The sequence below is a fragment of the Diuraphis noxia genome, unplaced genomic scaffold (genome assembly GCF_037042655.1).
Source record: "Diuraphis noxia isolate RWA-SAM2 unplaced genomic scaffold, SU_Dnox_SAM2 contig0001, whole genome shotgun sequence".
Classification (NCBI taxonomy): Eukaryota; Metazoa; Arthropoda; class Insecta; order Hemiptera; family Aphididae; genus Diuraphis; species Diuraphis noxia.
Genome location: NW_028301711.1, coordinates 78,225,951 through 78,231,950, shown reverse-complemented (window position 1 = coordinate 78,231,950; position 6,000 = coordinate 78,225,951). Strand labels below are relative to the sequence as shown.

Here is a 6,000-nt window from a genome sequence, read left to right as displayed (position 1 = left end):
TAAAATGTGAAATCAATCTCAAAGTTCTGTGCCAAAAAGGGCCATGGTTGAAAAAAATTGAATTTGGAGCTTAATAAAAAAGTGAAATCAATACCCAAATGATGTGCCTCAACTTGAAAAAATATCTTATTTAAAAAAATTTCAAGATGTTCAACTGTACAAACAATGAAAAAAAAAATTAGCACAGAACGGCGTACAATAATGATGAATTAGCCATAAATCGGAGTTGTTGACTTGTTTACGAGTTAATCATTCTGATTCGAATTTTTGTTGACAAACTGTCAGCTTACATTTTAGATGTGAGTATGTGATGCCCGAACAAACGAACCGCTTAAAGACAGGTACCTACATAATAGGTATTTAGTTAAACTGCAGTGGCGTAGCTAGGATTTTCTGAAGGGTGGTGTTAATTATAAACATTAAATATTATATATGATACGTCATACGTACAAACTAAAACTTTTATTTTAATTAATTAATTATGTATACATAATGTCTGTATGGTATTATCAATAGATAATAATGAAAAAAAATATTATATTATTAAATAAAATCCGTTCGTCGTTTTTGATTGAATGACAATTTTTGTATTACTTCTACTGTTACTTCGACTTCACGATGAATATTTAAAGATGCTAATCCATTAAGTCTTAACTGGCCAATAGAATTTCTAAGATAGGTTTTTATTCGTTTTAATGTAGAAAAACTTCTTTCAGGTTCACATGATGTGACAGGCAATGTTGCAAATATTTGAAGGAGTTTAAAAACATTTGGAAATAGGTCTTTATTGCAGTTATAAAGAGCGTCAAGAACACTTTTTATGCTTAGTTTTATAGGTATATTATGCTTAGGTAAATAAACACCAACCATGACAAGCAGTATCAATCTGTCGATAATACAATAAATGATTTTAAGTATATACAAAATTTATCAGAATAAGTTAAGATAAGAAATAAGTTAAGTATTGTAAAATACTTTTAATATTTCACTAAATATTAAGTTTTTTTTAATTAATAAGTAATATTATAAATCTTCATTTTATATAGGTCATATTACTTGATTTATTCATTTTTTTTTATCATAACTTAAAATGCTTCAGTGTTTTAAATGTAGTACTCAAGTTGATAATTATGAGCTATTATTCTACTACACTTTAAGATTTATCGTTCTTTTAATATAACTCACTATGAATGTAATGAAAATAACTGTTTTAGATCATTTGAAACTTTAAACTCCTTTTAAAAGCATGTTAACAAAGTCCATCAACCAGGCATTCCTCCTCATAATATAAATTCACATATACATATACATCCTTTCTTAGTGACTGTTTACCTTACTTAAAGAATGAAGTTGACATTTTAACTTGGTCTCGACCATCTACCACAAATAGCAGTTTTAAATTGAATACAATGTTTAACATACTAAGTAACCCTTTTAAAACATTGAACACTAAATATTTACGATTTAAAGCTTTTAATGAATTAGGCATCTTGATTAAACCTCGAGCAATTATTTTAGGTAAACGTCTAAATGATAAGCTAGAAAATGGCCGTGTTATTATAGAATCAATTCCTATTAAAGCATAGGTACAGTGTACCATTAAATATATTGCTTAAACAACTTTTTGAATTTCCTAATGTTCTTAGCATGATGTTAGCTAATAACCAAGAACTATTAAAAGCTAATAGTGGTATAATTCATAGCTTCATTCAAAGTAATATGTGGAAACAAAAAATTGAACAAAATCCCAATAAAATATTATTTCCAATAATTTTATATTTTGTGAATTTGAAACAAACAACCCACTTGGGTCTCATGCTGAACTTCAAAAGCTAGGAGCTGTTTATTTAGCTTTACCTTCTTTTCCGCATGAATATTTCTCAATATTCCTCAATTAGAAAATATATTCTTAGTTTTCTTTTTCAACTCTTTAGATAAAAAAAAAGTTGGAAACAAAGAAACATTTAAACATTTAATTTCAGAAATAAATGATTTAGAATCTTCTGGTGTTGAAGTAACTGTGGATAATAAATTATTCAAAATCTATTTTAGCTTGGCACTGATTGTAGTTGACAATCTTGGACTTCATAGCATTTTAGGATTTTCTGAAAGTTTTATTTCCAATTACCCATGCAGATTCTGTTGTAGTTCTAAAGAAGAATGCCATAAAATGTTATTTTAAATTAATGACAAGTTACGTACAATTGATAACTATGCTACTGAAGTTTATGTAGAAAATGTTTCATTAACAGGCATAAAAGAATTATGTATTTGGAATAGTATTGAATCATTTCATGTTGTAAATAATTTATCCGTAGACTTAATGCATGATTTACTCGAAGGGATGTGCAATTATGATATGTCGGGAATATTGAGAAGTTTTATTTTAGATTCTAAATATTTTAGTGTGGACACTTTGAATACTAAGATTCAGTTATTTGATTATGGTCTCATTGATATAAGGAACAGACCTCCTCTTATATCTGAACAAGCACTAAAAAGTACCAAGTCTATGGCATGTAAAATGTCAGCTGCAGAAATGTGGTGCTTTATTCGTTATTTTGGTTTAATTGTAAGTGATATGGTTCCAATAGGATCAGAATTTTTTCATTTATACATTCTATTAAAACAAATAGTTGATTTATCAACATATAAATGTATAGGGACAGGGTGCCCTTCACTTTTAAGAGAACTAATAACTGAACATAATTCCTTATACATTAGACTGATGCATACTCATTCGAAACCTAAATTTCACTATCTAACACATTACCCATATATAATGGAAAATGTAGGTCCTTTAATAATTTTATCTAAATATATGGTCAATGAGATTTGAAGCGAAACACCGAGAATTTAAAATAAGAGTGCAAGCCATTTATAGTAGACAAAATATTTGTTACACGTTGACTCTAAAAAACCAATTAAAAGTTGCTCATCAGTTTTCACAAAATGTCACTAATTGTTATTCTTCAAAATGGTTCAGTGTGGGGAAAGTGGTATAGTATCCTGAAGAATTAAAACAAAATTTAGTAATAAGTTTAAAAAATACATGTATCAATGGTTCACAATTTGTTTCATGGATTGAAATAAAAGGTACACGTTACACTACCTAAAATATGTGTCTTGTACTCGATTTCTCAAATTTACCTGTGTTTGGACTTTTAAAATATATTTGTATCTTACCTAATCTCATTCCTATAGCCATATGTGATATGTTCAACACTATTTGTTTTGATGAACAATACCAATCATATGTTGTAGAAAAATCCACAACTAACTTCTATTGGATTCAAAGAATTAATAAATTATAGCCCAACTTTTTGTTATGATCAACAGAATGGCTCATGCTACATATCATTGAAATAATAATAGTTATTTTCATTTTTTTTTCTATATACCCTTTTAAGAACATATTGTTTAAACATATGAATTTTATATGAAGTTATATTTTGAACATATTAAATAATAAAATATATTAAGTACATATTGTTTATTGAATAATAAAATATAAATATTTAATACATATATTATTCATGTATTTTGATCTTTGGATCCATTCCGGATTCCCTAATAAATATCATTCAATTTAATATTTTAGCAACTGCAATGTTTGTTCTTGGTGTAAACGTTTGGTATACTCGATACAAGAAAAAAAAACAAACAAATTTACCTAATAAAAAAACAATTAGAACATTTTACTCTCCTAATAAGAATAAAATTCACCAAAGATTTTTAAAATCAACTAACATCTTAAGGAAAAAAAAATAAACGTACACACATAAAAAAAGGAGTATTACAAAATCAATTAAACCAAATAAAAAGTATAACTGAAAAAAATCTTAATGAATTGTTGATGAAATCAAATATTTCCCCGGGTCAGTGTGAAATGGTAAAAGAAATTTATATGCAGCATCTAAAGTCAAAAATCCTAAGAACAGACGTTACAATGAAAATTGGATGCTTTTATGCTTGTTATTTCAGATAAGGTAAACGCAATAACATTCATTTAAATGAAACATAATGATCATCCATCAATGCCAACTTTCTTACAATTGTATCATATGCTTTCTGTGTATTCTATGATTAAACCACCAAAAACTGGTAATTGCAGCATTCTAGAAGGTATAAAAATGTATATTCAATTTAAATTGTTTTATTTTAAACTACCTAATTTCTGTTCAACTCACTATTTTTACTTTAGAAAATGTTCCAATAATCACCTTAAGTGATTTAAAAAATATTGTTAATAATGAGAGTAATATAGTCTAAAGAAATGAAAAGATTTTTAAACTCAAACAAAAACTAAATAATATTATTGAAGAAGACTGCTGGACTTTTGATGATATATTTACTGAACACTGTTACAGTAATATAGATTCTTCAGTGTTCAAATGTATAGTTTACTTTTTAGCCGGGAAATTATTTAAAAAAGCATAACAAATACAACTTATAGTAGTTTATAAGACTTTATAGTTTATTGAAATCTAAAAATTATAATGTATTAATTCAACAGATATATTAAAAAAACAAAATGTGAAAAGTGCATAAATTCTTTAAAAACAGAGTATGGGAAATCAAATAATCAAGCTGCAGATTTGGTTAACTTAAAAACGAGAGGATTTTTAACTCACCCAAACAATACTTTGTACAAAATCCAAGAAACATTAGAAGTATGTTTCATAAAACATGCAACATCGCTTAATCCATTTGAAGACACGTATGAAGAATTCTTTCAAATAAATGTCAATAAACTAACATTCCCACGTGGAGTACATAAAACAGATATGTTGACTGATATTTTTGTTACATACATCACTATAAACATGAGACAGTTTCAAATAAAATCAAGATGTTAAAAAAGTTTTAAAATTGGTTCATACATAAATATATACCAAATATATTATGTATTATAATATATATTTTTTTGAATACATTGAACCTATTTTGTGTAAATATTAATATTTAATGCAGTGTTACTATTACCTATTAAATGTTATATAGCCGTATGATAATAGTTGTTTTATCAAATACAAAATATTAAAAATTACCTACCTATTAACTGTTATTATATCTATATGATTTAGTGCCTCAGTGGAACTATATGCTATAATATATTATATAGGTAATTGAGAATCGTTAAAAGAACGGTTTATATGTTGCAAATATGCATGGTTTAAAAATAAAAAAATATTCAATAATATCAAAAATAAAACGCATTTCAACGAAGGTGCAAAATAAAAACCTGTGCCAAATTTGTATACTATATATCATTTTTATTTTTATTGTAAACAGTATTAAATATTGATTGAAGCTCTTAAAAATAACCTCCTGGAATGACAGCTGGTCGACCAGTAAGTCTCCGTTCAACAGACAATACATTCATTGTATAATTTTGTGCCCCGTGAGCTCAATTGTGTATTTCAAATGATTGTTGTTTCCAAGAACCGGAGACCACCCAAAACTAAGTTTTACAGCAATGCATGCCAAACTCGAGTGCTAGAAGCATACCGATTTTATTGTGTATAAAGTACCGATAGCAGTACACGCGTTAATTCATCATAATTGCATAACCGTTATTGTCGGAGTTATTGTGTATAGCAGGTAGGTATCATAGCTATTAGCTATGTAACATCTCCCCCCTTTTTATATCTAAACAAAACAGATTACCTATAGATTAAGTTTACAAAAGTGAAATAATACATAATACAAATTATAAATTAAGCTTACAAATGTGAAATAATACATAATGATACAAATTATAGATTTACCTTCATCCGATATTTTTAGTATTGATTTCGCAATACTTAAACCTTTCTCCGCAGACCGCAAGTCCGTTAGATTTTGGGTATCTAAGGCTTGACGTAGTTATAACAAATTCCTAGTCAGTCGCAAAATTCTGAAATTCATTAGAATAAAATGGCATATTATTTGCCACAAGTTGCTTTGGAATCCTACGTATCGAAAAAATAACTTTTAGTATTTTAATTATATGACTTG

At 27.1% G+C, this 6,000-nt stretch overlaps 1 pseudogene; it reads left to right on the top strand.

Moving 5' to 3' along the window:
* Nucleotides 1-4,013: 4,013 nt before the first annotated feature.
* LOC149061887 (uncharacterized) lies at nt 4,014-4,859 on the top strand (annotated as a pseudogene).
* The last annotated feature ends 1,141 nt before the right edge of the window (nt 4,860-6,000 follow it).